The sequence below is a fragment of the Hippopotamus amphibius genome, chromosome 3, assembly GCF_030028045.1.
Source record: "Hippopotamus amphibius kiboko isolate mHipAmp2 chromosome 3, mHipAmp2.hap2, whole genome shotgun sequence".
Classification (NCBI taxonomy): domain Eukaryota; kingdom Metazoa; phylum Chordata; class Mammalia; order Artiodactyla; family Hippopotamidae; genus Hippopotamus; species Hippopotamus amphibius.
In genome coordinates this window covers 152,376,872-152,392,614 of record NC_080188.1, presented here as the reverse complement: position 1 = coordinate 152,392,614, position 15,743 = coordinate 152,376,872, and the positions used below count along the sequence as shown (strand labels likewise).

At 39.4% G+C, this 15,743-nt stretch overlaps 1 protein-coding gene and 1 pseudogene across 1 annotated transcript in view; one reads left to right on the top strand and one right to left on the bottom strand.

The window, feature by feature from the left end:
- Positions 1–15,743, bottom strand: part of PPFIA4 (PTPRF interacting protein alpha 4) — a 123,804-nt gene that overhangs the window by 14,347 nt on the left and 93,714 nt on the right. The window lies entirely within an intron of this gene.
- Positions 11,704–14,906, top strand: LOC130848005 (annexin A2-like; annotated as a pseudogene).

Here is a 15,743-nt window from a genome sequence, read left to right as displayed (position 1 = left end):
CTAATGTTTCCTCTAAGAGTTTTATAGTGCCTGGCCTTATAATCAGGTCTTTAATCTATTTTGAGTTTATTTTTGTGTATAGTGTTAGGGAGTGTTCTAATTTCATTCTTTTACATGTAGTTGTCCAGTTTCTCAGTACCACATATTGAAGAGGCTGTCTTTGCTCCATTGTATATTCTGGCCTCCTTTGTCATAGATTAGGTGCCCATAGGTATGTAGGTTTATCTCTGGGCTTTCTATCCTGTACCATTGATCTATATTTCTGTCTTTGTGCCAGTACCGTGTTGTCTTGATTACTGTAGCTTTGTAGTATAGTCTGAAGCCAGAGAGCCTGATTTCTATGACTACATTTTTCTTTCTCAGGATTGCTTTGGCTATTTGATGCCTTTTGTGTTTCCATACAAAATGTAAATTTTTTTTCTTCTAGCTCTGTGAAAAATGCCAGTAATTTGATAGGGATTGGATTGAATCTGTAGATTGCTTTGGGTAGTATAGTCATTTTCACAATATTGATTCTTCCAATCCAAGAACATGGCATATCTCTCCATCTGTTTTTGTAGTCTTTGATTTCTTTCATCAGTGGCATATAGTTTTCTGCACATATATGTTTTGGCTTCTTAGGTATTTTATTCCTAGGTATTTTATTCTTTTTTATCCAATGGTAAATGGGATTGTTTTATTCTTTAACTTTAAACATAGTATCCAGAATTTGCTAACTTCTTTTTTTTTTTTATATATTTAGAGTGTAAAATTTGGTATCCAAGTCTCCCAATTCATTCCCCCCCAACCCTCCCTGCTTTCCCCACTTGGTGTCCATGTGTTTGTTCTCTACACCTGTGTCTCTATTTCTGCCTTGCATTTCCTTTTTCATAGTTGTTAGCATTTGCCTTATGTATTGAGGTGCTCCTATATTGGGTGCATATATATTTATAATTATCTCCTCTTCTTGGATTGATCCCTTGATCTTTATGTAATATCCTTTCTTGTCTCTTGTAACATTTTTTATTTTAAAGTCTACTTTATCTGATATGAGTATTGCTAGTTTTGCTTTGATTTTCCTTTGATTTTCATTTGCATGGAATATCTTTTTCCATCCCCTCACTTTCAGTCTGTATGTGTCCCTAGGTCTGAAGTGGGTCTCTTGTAGATAGCATATATATAGTAAAACCTTGGATTGTGGGTAACTTGTTCTGCGAGTGTTCCACAAGATGAACAAACATTTCTAATAAATTTTAACTTGATAAACAAATGACGTCTTGCATATGATTATTACATGATGCTGAATGTCACATGATCACAACTGAGCCAATGGAGCTGACCACCGACAAACTGATGGATCTGCATTGCAAGCAACAGCAAGAGGTTATGGAGGAGATCTCATGCACAGAGGAGGAGGAGAAAAGGCAGAGGAATCCCTCACTTCAAATGAAATAAGAGAGATGTGTAAAATGTGGGAAACAGTGCAAAATTTTGTAGAAAAGCACCACTTGAATAAGGCTGTAGCAGTGCGAGCAATGAATCTACTTAACAACAATGCAATGTCTAATTTCTGTGAAATCCTCAAAAGGAGGCAAAAGCAAGTGTCATTGGATATGTTCATTGTTAATGTTGCATGAAAAGAAAAAGATTCCATTGAGCCAATAGATAGCAGCAAGTCCATTAGTGATAGTGAAAGTTGTCCTATACAATAACCCTCCTCTCTCTTGTCTCCCTCACACCAGCCATGAAGGTTTTAAAAGGTAAGTGCAGGTTAATTTGTTTATTTTTCTTTATATTTTGTATTTTCTTTATTATTTTGTATTATATGACTGTATTGTAATCATTTTTATATGAATATTTTGGGGTTGTGGAATGAATCATCTGAGTTTCCATTATTTTTTATGGGGAAATTTGCTTTGATATACAAGTGCTTTGGATTACAAGCATGTATCCAGAATGAATTATGCTCACAAAAACCAAGGTTTTACTGTATATGGGTCTTGTTTTTGTATCCATTCAGCCAGTCTATGTCTTTTGGTTGGAGCATTTAATCCATTCACATTTAAGGTAATTATTGATATGCATGTTCCTTTTCCCATTTCCTTAATTGTTTGGGGTTTGTTTTTGTAGGTCCTTTCCTTCTCTTGTGTTTCCCACTTAGAGAAGTTCCTTTAGCATTTGTTGTAGAGCTGGTTTGGTGGTGCTGAATTCTCTTAGCTTTTGCCTGTCTGTAACACTTTTGATTTCTCCATCAAATCTGAATGAGATCCTTGCTGGGTAGAGTAATCTTGGTTGTAGGTTTTTCCATGTCATCACTTTAAATATATCCTGCCACTCCCTTCTGGCCTGCAGAGTTTCTGCTGAAAAATCAGCTGATAACCTTTTGGGGATTCCCTTGTATATTATTTGTTGCTTTCCCCTTGCTGCTTTTAATATTTTTTCTTTGTATTTAGTTTTTGTTCATTTGATTAATATGTGTCTTGGTGTGTTTCTCCTTGGGTTTATCCTCTATGGGACTCTCTGCTCTTCCTGGAGTTGATTGACTATTTCCCTTCCCAGGTTAGGGAAGTTTTCAACTATAATCTCTTCAAATATTTTCTCAGACCCTTTCTCTTTCTCTTCTTCTTCTGGGACCTGTATAATTCGAATGTTGGTACATTTAATGTTGTCTCAGAGGTCTCTGAGACTGTCCTCAATTCTTTTCATTCTTTTTTCCTTATTCTGTTCCATGGCATTTATTTCCTCCAGTCTATCTTCCAGCTCACTTATACTTTCTTGTGCCTCAGTTATTCTGTTACTGATTCCTTCTAGAATATTTTAAATTTCAGTTATTGTTTTGTTCATCACTGTTTCTTTCTTCTTTAGTTCTTCTAGGTCCTTGTTCAACATTTCTTGTATTTTCTCCATTCTATTTCTGAGATTTTGGATCATCTTTATTATCATTACCCTGAATTGTTTTTCAGGTAGACTGCCTATTTCCTCTTCATTTGTTTGGTCTTGTGGGTTTTAACCTTGCTGCTTTACCTTCAACATATTTCTCTGTCTTCTCATTTTGTCTAACTTACTGTGCTTGAGGTCACTTTTCTGCAGGCTGCAGGGTTGTAGTTTCTCTTGCTTCTGCTGTTTGCCCCCAGTTGGTAAAGTTGATGCAATTGCTTGTGTAGGCTTCCTGGTAGGAGGGACTGGTACCTGTGTTCTGATGGATGGAGCTGGATCTTGCCTCTCTGATGGGCAGGGATGCATCAGGTGGTATATTTTGGGGTTTCAGTAGGCTTAGTATGACTTTAGGCAGCTTGTCTGCTGATGGGTGGGTTTGTAGTCCTGTCTTGCTTGTTGTTTGGTGTGGGGCATTCATCACTGGAGCCTGCAGGCAGTTGGTTGGAGCCAGATCTTGGAGTTGAGATGGAGACCTCTGGGAGAACTCTTGCCAATTAATTTTCCCTGGGTCAAGGAATTCTCTGGCTTTCTAGCTTCCCTGACTCAGCAGTCCCACTGAAGGCTCAGGCTCGACCCCTGACCAGGGAACCAAGATCCTACAAGCCACAGGGCTCAGCAAAAAAGGAAGAAAGAAAAGAAAAGAAAACAAGAAAAGAAAAGAAAAAAAGGTGGGAAGAAAACAAATGAAAACAAGCAAACAAAACCCAAGACAAATAGCAAAGACAAAAACAAGAAAACAGCAATGACAACAATTAAATACAAACAAACAAATGAACAAACAAAACCCCAGACAAATAGCAAAAGCAAAACCAAACAAAAACAAACAAAAAAGAAACATATACACATACAAAAAAAGAAACAGAAACAAAAAGAGGAAACACAAGAAAACAGACAAATAAAAGAACCCCAAAATGAAATCAAACAATTGAAAAGAAAACTAACAATGACAAAAATTTAAAAAGAAAACAAAAGCAGAATGCAAACAGAAGGAAAAAGCAAAGAAAACCAAACAAATGAAAATGATTTTAAAAAAAGGATAAAAAGGATAAGAACAAATAGAACAAAGGGAAAAATGATAAAAACAAAATAGAACAAAGGAGAGAAAAGAAAAGGACAAAACACAGAACAACAAAAAAGTAATGCAGAAATAGAAATATGAAAAAAATTAAAAAATATAAAAAATTTTAAACTAAATAAAAATAAAAATAAGAGAACAGAACATTTAAAAATAGCAATAATTGGGGAGGAAAAGATGGCGGCGAAGTAGAGAGACGTGGAGTGCATCCCTCCCCACAGATGCATTGGGAATGCACGGAAGGACGCAGTAATTCTCACAGAGAACCAGCTGAACACCAGCAGACGGCCTCGGACACCGGATGGGACTGCGGGGAGCCCGACATAGCCGGTAGGGAGGCATCTACGAGGGCTCAAAGAGGGTGAAGCGGCGGAGCTGTGGCAGACGGGAGGGAGCGAGAAACATTCGGAGGGTCCGCAGCGCAGCTCAGCGTTCCCGGACCAAGACATCGATCCACGGCTGAACGGAGGGTCCAAGAGCGGGAGTGTAGGAGCAGGAGAGCTGGTTCAGTGTGGGAAACATTGTTGCCGGTAGGGTGACGGACCGAGAGGACAGGAGGGAGGAGGCCCGCGGAGAGGAGTGCCGGTCCCTGAGAGCTGCCCGGCCATGATGGCGGCTGGAGGCTGCAGGCTCACTGGCGGCTGGGAGGAGCCACGCGCATAGCCTCTCTCTCTCTTTCCGCGCCTCTGCAACAGGCAGTGGAGAGACGCCCTGCGGGCCACCTAAGGCGCTCAGGGATAACAAGTACCCTCAGGCACTCGGGTGGGGCTAGATTAAAACCCCTTGCAACGCCAGCAGCAGGGAGGCTGCCGAGAGAAAAAAAAAAAAAAGAAAAGAAAAAAACCCCCGAGAGAGGCCCAACTCTAAGACTTTCTGTTTACGCCTGAGCCACCAGCGCCCTCTGCAACAGGCACCTCCAAGCCTGACCGAGACATCAGTGCGCCACTGCTCACTCCCTCCCAGGAGAAGGAGCCACTATTGTACCCTCTCCCTCCCCACACACCGACGCTTACAGACGAACAATAAAGGAACCTCTGCTGGTCACAGAATAACGCAAAAAAACCCAAGGACAAGCAACCCCAAAAGTTTGGACAACCATGAGGAAACAAAGAAACACCATGCAGGCAAAGGAGCAGGAAAAAAACCCACAAGACCAAATAAATGAGGAGGAAATAGGAAAAATGCCTGAAAAGGAATTTAGAGTAATGATAGTAAAAATGATACAAAATCTCGATAACAAAATAGAGAAAGTACAAGAAACAGTTCATAAGAACTCAGAAAAACAAACAGCAATGGATAACAAAATAACGGAAATTAAAAATACTCTAGATGCTATAACCAGCAGAATGACTGAGGCAGAAGAACGAATAAGTGAGTTGGAAGATAGAATGGGGGAAATAACTGCCACAGAGCAGGAAAAAGAAAAAATAATAAAAAGATTAGAAGACAGTCTCAGAGACCTCACTGATAACATTAAGCGTACCAACATTCGAATTATAGGCATCCCAGAAGAAGAAGAAAACAAGAAAGGGTCTGAGAAAATATTTGAAGAGGTTATAGTGGAAAACTTCCCCAACATGGGAAAGGAAATAATTCACCAAGTCCAAGAAGCACAGAGAGTCCCATACAGAATAAACCCAAGGAGAAATACACTGAGACACATATTAATCAAACTAACGACAACTAAACACAAAGACAAAATATTAAAAGCAGCAAGAGAAAAGCAACAAACAACATATAAGGGAAAACCCATCAGAATAACAGCTGACCTTTCCACAGAAACTCTGCAGGCCAGAAGGGAATGGCAGGATATCATGAAAGTCCTGAAAGAGAGAAACCTACAGCCAAGAATACTCTACCCAGCAAGAATCTCATTCAGATTTGAGGGAGAAATCAAAAGCTTTCCAGACAAGCAAAAGTTAAGAGAATTCAGCACCACCAAACCAGCCTTACAACAAGTGCTAAAGGAACTTCTCTAAGTAGGAAACACAAGAAAAGGAAAACACCTACAAATACAAACTCAAAACAATTAAGAAAATGGTAATTGGAACACACATGTCAATAATCACCTTAAATGTAAATGGATTAAATGCTCCAACCAAAAGACACAGACTGGCTGAATGGATACAAAAACAAGACCCTTCTATATGCTGCCTACAAGAAACCCACTTCAGACCAAGGGATACATATAGACTGAAAGTGAAGGGATGGAAAAAGATATTCCATGCAAATGGAAGTCAAAAGAAAGCTGGAGTAGCAATACTCATATCAGACAAATTAGACTTGAAAGTAAAGACTATTAAAAGAGACAAGGAAGGACACTACATAATGATCAAGGGATCCATCCAAGAAGAACATATCACAATGGTAAATATCTATGCCCCCAATATAGGAGCACCTCAATACATAAGGCAAATGCTAACAGCTATAAAAGGGGACATTGACAGGAACACAATAATAGTGGGAGACTTGAACACCCCACTTACATCAATGGACAGATCATCCAAACAGAAAATAAATAAAGACACACAAGCTTTAAATGACACATTAGACCATCTCGACTTAATTGATATTTATAGGACATTCCATCCAAAAACGACAGAATACACGTTCTTCTCAAGTGCACACGGAACATTTTCCAGGATAGATCACATCTTGGGTCACAAATCAAACCTCAGCAAATTCAGGAAAATTGAAATCATATCAAGCATCTTCTCAGACCACAACGCCATGAGACTAGATATCAATTACAGGAAAAAAACTGCAAAAAAGACAAACACATGGAGGCTAAACAATTCACTCTTAAACAACCAAGGAATCACTAAAGAAATCAAAGAGGAAATCAAAAAATATCTAGAAACAAATGACAACGAAAACACAACAACCCAAAACCTATGGGATGCAGCAAAAGCAGTTCTAAGGGGGAAGTTTATAGCAATACAGTCCTACCTTAAGAAACAAGAAAATGATCGAATAAACAACCTAACCTTACACCTAAAACAACTAGAGAAAGAAGAACAAAGAAACCCTAAAGTGAGCAGAAGGAAAGAAATCATAAAGATCAGAGCAGAAATAAATGAAAAAGAAAGGAAAGAAACCATAAGAAAAATAAATAAAACTAAAAGCTGGTTCTTTGAGAAGATTAACAAAATTGATAAACCATTAGCCAGACTCATCAAGAAAAAAAGGGAGAAGATGCAAATCAACAGAATTAGAAATGAAAAAGGAGAAGTAACAACGGACACCTCAGAAATACAAAACATCATGAGAGACTACTACAAGCAACTATATGCCAATCAATTGGATAACCTGGAAGAAATGGATACATTCTTAGAAAAATACAATCTTCCAAGACTGAACCAGGAAGAAATAGAAACCATGAACAGACCAATCACAAGTACGGAAATTGAGGCAGTGATTAAAAATCTCCCAACACACAAAAGCCCAGGACCAGATGGGTTCACGGGCGAATTCTATCAAACATTTCGAGAAGAGTTAACACCTATCCTTCTGAAACTCTTCCAAAATATTGCAGAAGGCGGAGCACTCCCAAACTCATTCTACGAGGCTACCATCACCCTGATACCAAAACCAGGCAAAGATGTCACAAAAAAAGAAAACTATAGACCAATATCACTGATGAATATAGATGCAAAAATCCTCAACAAAATACTAGCTAACAGACTGCAACAGCGCATTAAAAAAATCATACACCATGATCAAGTGGGGTTTATCCCTGGGATGCAAGGATTCTTCAATATATGCAAATCAATCAATGTGATACATCATATCAACAAATTGAAGGGTAAAAACCATATGATCATTTCAATAGATGCAGAAAAAGCTTTTGACAAAGTTCAACATCCATTTATGATAAAAGCTCTCCAGAAAATGGGCATAGAAGGAAATTACCTCAACATAATCAAAGCCATATATGAGAAATCAAAAGCCAACATTGTTCTCAATGGAGAAAAACTGGAAGAATTCCCCCTAAAAACAGGAACAAGACAAGGGTGTCCACTCTCACCACTATTATTCAACATAGTTTTGGAAGTTTTAGCCACAGCAATCAGAGAAGAAAAAGAAATAAAAGGAATCCAAATTGGAAAAGAAGAAGTAAAATTGTCACTCTTTGCAGATGACATGATATTATATATAGAAAACCCTAAAGACTCTACCAGAAAACTGCTAGCACTCATTGATGAGTTTAGTAAAGTAGCAGGATACAAAATTAATGCACAGAAATCTCTTGCATTCCTATACACTAACAACGGAAGAGCAGAAAGAGAAATTAAGGAAACTCTCCCATTCACCATTGCAACCAAAAGAATAAAATACCTAGGAATAAACCTGCCTAAGGAGGCAAAAGATCTGTATGCAGAAAACTTTAAGACATTGATGAAAGAAATCAAAGACGACACAAACAGATGGAGGGACATACCATGTTCCTGGATTGGAAGAATCAACATCGTGAAAATGTCTGCACTACCCAAAGCAATTTACAGATTCAATGCAATCCCGATCAAATTACCAATGGCATTTTTCACAGAACTAGAGCAAGAAATCTTACGATTTGTATGGAAACGCAAAAGACCCCGAATAGCCAAAGCAATCTTGAGCAGGAAAAATGGAGTTGGTGGAATCAGGCTTCCTGACTTCAAACTATACTACAAGGCCATAGTGATCAAAACAGTATGGTACTGGCACAAAAATAGAAAGGAAGATCAATGGAATAGAATAGAGAACTCAGAAGTAAGCCCAAACACATATGGGCACCTTATCTTTGACAAAGGAGGCAAGAATATACAATGGAAAAAAGACAGCCTCTTCCATAAGTGGTGCTGGGAGAACTGGGCAGCAACATGCAAAAGAATGAAATTAGAACACTTCCTAACACCATACACAAAAGTAAACTCCAAATGGATTAAAGACCTACATGTAAGGCCAGACACTATCAAACTCCTAGAGGAAAACATAGGCAGAACACTATATGACATCCATCAAAGCGCCATCCTTTTTGACCCACCTCCTAGAATCATGGAAATAAAATCAAGAATAAATGAATGGGACCTCATGAAACTAAAAAGCTTTTGCACAGCAAAAGAAACCATAAACAAGACTAAAAGGCAACCCTCAGAGTGGGAAAAAATAATTGCCTATGAAACAACGGACAAAGGATTAACCTCCAAAATATACAAGCAGCTCATGAAGCTTCATACCAAAAAAGCAAATAACCCAATCCACAAATGGGCAGAAGACCTAAATAGACATTTCTCCAAAGAAGACATACAGATGGCCAACAAACACATGAAAAGATGCTCCACATCACTCATCATCAGAGAAATGCAAGTCAAAGCCACAATGAGGTATCACCTCACACCAGTCAGAATGGCCATCATCACAAAGTCTGGAAACAACAAATGTTGGAGAGGGTGTGGAGAAAAAGGAACTCTCCTGCACTGTTGGTGGGACTGTAAATTGGTACAGCCACTATGGAAAACAATTTGGAGGTTCCTTAAAAAACTACAAATAGAACTACCATATGATCCAGTAATCCCACTACTGGGCATATACCCAAAGAAAACCATAATCCCAAAAGAAACTTGTACCATAATGTTTATTGCAGCACTATTTACAATAGCCAGGACATGGAAGCAACCTAAATGCCCATCAACAAATGAATGGATACAGAAGATGTGGCATATATATACAATGGAATATTACTCAGCTATAAAAAGGGATGAGATGGAGCTATATGTAATGAGGTGGATAGAACTACAGTCTGTCATACAGAGTGAAGTAAGTCAGAAAGAGAAGGACAAATATTGTATGCTAACTCACATATACGGAATCTAAAAATGGTACTGTTGGACTCAGTGACCAGAACAAGGATGCAGATACAGAGAATGGACTGGAGAACTCGAGGTATGGGAGGGGGCGGGGGGTGAAGGGGAAACTGAGACGAAGCGAGAGAGTAACACAGACATATATATACTACCAACTGTAAAATAGTCAGTGGGAAGTTGTTGTATAACAAAGGGAGTCCAACTCGAGGATGGAAGATGCCTTTGAGGACTGGGGCGGGGAGGGTGGGGGGGGCTTGGGGGGGGGAGTCAAGGAAGGGAGGGAAGATGGGGATATGTGTATAAAAACGGATGATTGAACCTGGTGTACCCCCCCAAAAAATAAAAAAAAAATAGCAATAATTATATTTTCCTGGGATCTCAGCTGTCAGTGTCCTACCATAAGTCACAGCCAACCTCCACTTCCCCAGGAGACCCTCCAAAACCTCTAGGTAGGTCTCTGGTACATCTGTGGCCACTGTGGGTGCAGCTCAGATTCTGACCTGGCCCAGTTCCCATGTGTACTAGTCCCCAAAATCCACAGCTGCTAGAGCAAGACCAGTTTCAGTTGTGGAACACTCATCCATTCAGATATTCCATAGATGCAGGGTTTACCAAGCCAACTGTGTGGATTTAATCTGTGGTCTGTGCAGCTGCCTGGAAAGATTTTTGTTCCTCTTCTAGTCACCCAGCCCCTGGGGATCAACTGTGGTTTTAGCCCCACCTCTGCATGTGGGCCATCCACAGGAATCCTGAGGCTGCCCTGGAACATTCAGGTCTGCCCCAGTGAGGACAGGGCACAGAGGTGGCACAACTGCCTGGGTTGTGGGGGTCCTCGTGATGACAGGTGTGTGGGAAAGCTGGTGGTTATGAGTGTGAGAGATTCAGCCCTAGTGGGAGCCTTTCCTAGCACCTGGCAATTGGTGTGAGAAGGTCAGCCCTGGTGGGGTTTTTCCTAGTGCCTGGCAGCAGGTACAAGAAAGCCAGCCCTAGTGGGGGCTTTCCCTAGCACCTGGTGGGGCAGGGGACTGGTGCATGGGGAGAAAGAGGCTGCAATTGTGGCTCCAGCCCCTGAGTGTCACTCAACAGTGGCTCCTTACTTCTATGGCAGTCTGGGTTTCCTCCACAAGCATTTCTGGTTGCATATTTCCTCCCTCCCGTCCCCTCAGGCTGTCTCCTCACAGCCGGCAGCAGTCCTTCCCCTGGGTCTGCTCTCCAATTGCCATGTTCCAGCTCTCAGCCCCTGTATGCACCAGCGGACACATGTACCAGTCTGGGGCACACAAGGCTGTGGCACAGACCGTCTATGTAGGTCTCACTCTGTCCTGTCTGGCACAGAGCAGCCATTTCACCCTCCTCTGACAGCCTCAGATGTTCCCCTTCTGTCCGAACTGATTGCCCCACCAGTGAGGGGGCTTCCCCAGATGCAAGAACCACTCCTCTGCTTCAGCTACCCTGCCACCCTATGGGCACAGATCTTGTCCTGCTTCCTCTCCTCTTCTTTTTCCCTTCTTTCTTTCATCTTACCCAGTTATGCAGGGATCTTTCTTGTCCTCGCTGGTGTCAAAGATCTTCTGCTATTGTTCAGCTGGTGTTTTGTGAGAATTATTCCATCTGTAGATGTATTCTTGATGCATTTGTGGAGATGAACTCCATGTCCTCCGACTTTTTCACCATCTTGGTGAAATCCAGCATATTACTTTAGTGATTGATCCTCTCACCAAAGAAAACTAAAAATATTCATCAATAGACTGGGGAAAAATTACAGGTAAATTCAGAAGTCTTAAAATCACGTAAAAACCAGAAAGATAAGCCTGTACTAATGTCAGCATTTATAATGAGTTTCAATTTTCACAAATCTTGCAAGACATGGAGGACTTGTCAAAGGTAAAGAGCCTAATAGCAGTCTACACTCCCAGTATAAACCCATAAACCTGGAACCCAAAGGCTACAATTCATTATAAGAATGAATTAAAATAAATCTGTGCCCTACCCACCTGCCTTAAACCTGGCACAGAATAGAAGGAAGAAAAAACATCCCTCTTGAGAATTAGTAACTACCAGCTAGCCCTTGTGCAGATTTGCTGCCCCACATTCACACTATCTTTGTGCTTCAAAAAATCTAAAGCAAAATATTTACTTTGTGTGATCCTAAGCTAGCAGTGTCCTCAGGCACCTGATAGTAGCCAATAGAAAACAGTTCCAAAGGAAAACACTTTCAATCTAGGCATCAGAGAATTCCCACAGATATAGGTTTAAGAAACATGAGCTTACAAAAAAAATCACAAAACACAAGGAAACAAGACACTGTGACTGAGGTTTCATAAGGAAAAGAGTAGAGGGCATTTAGTGGTTCACAACCTAGGGCAATTTTGTCCTCCAGGAGACATTTTTGATTGTCACAGCTGGAAGGGGAATGTGTGTGCTCTTGGCATCTAGTGTGTAGAAGCAAGGGATGCTGTCAAACATTCTCTAATGTGCAGGACAGCCCCCTACAATAAAGACTTATCTGGCTCAAGATGTCAATAGTGCTAACATTGAGAAACCCCAAGATAGCAGAATCATGCCTGCAAAGCTTCTATTTTGGAATCATCTGAAAAAACATACATAATAAGTATAAACTTAAGGAAAATGAAAGAATAAATTTAAAATATGCATAAAGAACAAGAGATATATTATCAAGCAGATTTGAAGTACCAAATAAAATTTCTAAAAATGAATTAAGTAAAACAATTGAAATTAAAAATTCAGTGGAACAAACATTTTAAAAAACAGCTTGGAATTATCTAGTAAAATTAAAGATATAATCTGTGACCCAAAAATTCCACTCCTAGTACATAACCTTAAGAAATTCATGCCCATATGTTTCTATATACATATACAATGGTGTTCATAAAAGCATTGTTGAAAATAGTATCTCCACAAAAAGCAGAAAGAACTAATCCAAATATCTATCAAAAACAGAATAAAAAATTACAATATTTTCATGAACTATACTACCTCCCAATAGGGAAAGTACACGAACAACAGGTACAAACATGCATTAATTTTCAAATATTATGTTGAATAAAAGATGCAAGACCCAAAATATAGAGTATTACATTAAAACAGACAAACAAAAATGGATATAGCTGGTAAAACTATAAAGAAAAGCAGAGAAATGATTACATTAGAGTCAGAGCAGTGGTTACCTCTGGTGGAGGAAGTGGTGGTTGGAGATCAGGAATAAAGACACAAGGGATTTCTAGACTATTGGTAATGTCCCATTTCTAGGGTGATTACTTGGTATTTGTTTCATAATTAATTGTTAAGCTGTACATTTATATTTTTGCACTTCCCTGAATTGTGTTACATTTTCTCAATTAAAAAAAAAAGTTTAAAAAATGAAGTCGAAGCTGAAGTAAGAATTACTGCATTGGAAGACAGATCTAAAGAAACTGTCCAGAATGCAGCTCAGAGAGACAAAGAGATAAAAAGTAGTAAAGAAAGATTGAATTAGAATTCTAAAAGCCATGAGACAAAGAAGGGGCAGTATTTGAAAAGTTAATGGCTGAAAATTTCTCAGAACTGAAGAGCAGATAACTGACAAAATTGGGAAGCCCAACTAATCACAAGTAATTTAAATAAAAAGTAATCCACGCCTATAACACATCATAGTGAAACTTTCAGGATGTCTAAAATTTAAAAAAAAATAGCTCCACATATGGGAATGCTCATAGCTCTTGGTACATGGCCCAGCTTCTATCAAAATATCTACTGGTTATGATATTCTGTGCAAGCCTTGCTGGAAGGGTGATGATGCTACACCCTCAAGTATACACAGGTCATTCAAAGCATACAACAACTCTGATGCTGAATAGAATGCTTTGAACATTGAAACAGCCATCAAGACCAAAGGTATGGATGAGTTTACCATTATCAACATCTTGAGCAAATGCAGCAATGAACAAAGACAGGATACTGCCTACTAGAGAAGGACCAAAAAGGAACTTGCATTAGCAATGAGGTCAGCCTTGTCCAGCCACCTGAAGATGATTTGAGGCCTATTGAAAACACTTGCTCAGTGTTATGCTTCTGAGCTGAAAGCCTCCATAAAGTGGCTGGGATCTGATGAGGACTCCCTCATTGAGATCATTGCTCAAGGACCAACCAGGAACTACAGGAAATTAATAGTCTACAAGGAAATGTATAAGAATGATCTGGAGAAGGGCATTGTTTCCTTTTCTAAAAATTTTTTATTTTATTTTATTAATTTATGGCTGTGTTGGGTCTTTGTTGCTGTGCACAGGCTTTCTCTAGTTGTAGGGAGTAAGGGCTACTCTGGTGTGGTGCACGGGCTTCTCAGTGCAGTGGCTTCTCTTGTTGCAGAGCATGGACTATAGGCGAAAGGGCTTCAATAGTTGCAACACATGGGCTCAATAGTTGTGGCTCGCAGGCTCTAGAGTGCAGGCTCAATAGTTGTGGCACACAGGCTTAGTTGCTCTGTGGCATGTGGGATCTTCCCAGACCAGGGATCGAATCCATGTCCCCTACATTGGCAGGCAGATTCTTAACCACTGAACCACTAGGGAAGTCCCAGGACATTGTTTCTGACATGTTTTGTGCTTCTGCAAGTGGAAGGTTGACCCTGCAAAGGGTCGAAGAGGAGAGGATGGTTCTGTCATTGATTATGTATTGATCGACCAAGATGTCTTGGATCTCTATTGTATTAAAGAGAAGAGGAGAGGAACTGATGTTCTCAAGTGGATCAGCACCATGACCAAGTGGAGTGTTTGTCTCCTCCAGAAAGTATTTGAAACGTACAAGAATTATACCTATACCTCTCTATAATATATTAGAGAGCCTCAAGAAAGAGGTCAAAAGAGACCAGGAAAATGCTTTCCTGAACCTGTCCAGTGTATTCATAATAAGCCCCTGTGTTTTGCTGTATATGACTCCATGAAGGCCAACGGGACTCATTATAAGGTCTTGATTACAATCATGGTCTCCAAATTGCTGTACTACTGCATCCAGCAAAACACCAAGAGTGACTACCAGAACGTGCACTGTACCTGTGTGGTGGGGATAACTGAAGCCTGAGACAGCGTGAGTGTCCAGAAATGGTACTTCTATGCTTCCAGCTAATAGTTCTAGAAAATCAGCTTGCCACTAACAGTCCCTTGTGATCATTCCCTGTGAGGATGACATTTGTATTGCTCCCCTTGACCTCAACCTTATTTTAGTTGGCTAAGCATTGCCTGCCTTTCCTGGTTAGTCTCTCCTTTCAGCCAAAGAAATGAACATTCCAAGGAGTTGGGAGTGCAATCTATGATGTGAAAAATTTTGCCTCTTGTGTACTATGTCATAAATAGATGGATAAACCAAATTTTTATTTTGAAAATTTAAAAAAATAAAAATTAAAGAGAAAAGATATTAAAAGCAGTCAGAGAGAAAAGATATATAACCTTCAAGTAAATGACAATTAGACTGACTCCTTTTTTCATCAACAGTGAAAACTAGAGGATAGTACAATAATAGTCTTAATGTGATAAAGAAAAAATGTCTATTCCTAGAATTCTAATACTTAGTGAAAATAATATCCATGAAAGAAAGAGATCTGAAAACATTAAATAACTCATGGATTAAAGAGTAATTATAATTGAAATTTAAAATATTTAGAAAGGCTTAAAGAAAAAAAAAACACTACATGTCAAACTTGTGAAATACAATTAAAGTGGTACTTTAGAGAAAAATTATAATCTTAAATGCTTATATTGGAAAATAAAACAGAAGGAGGATCAATATGGTGGAGGAGTAGGATGTAGAGTTCACCTCCTCCCACAAATACTTCAAAAATACATCTATGTGTGGAATGATCCTCATAGAATATCTACTGAACACTGGTAGAAGACCTCAGACTTCTGAAAGGG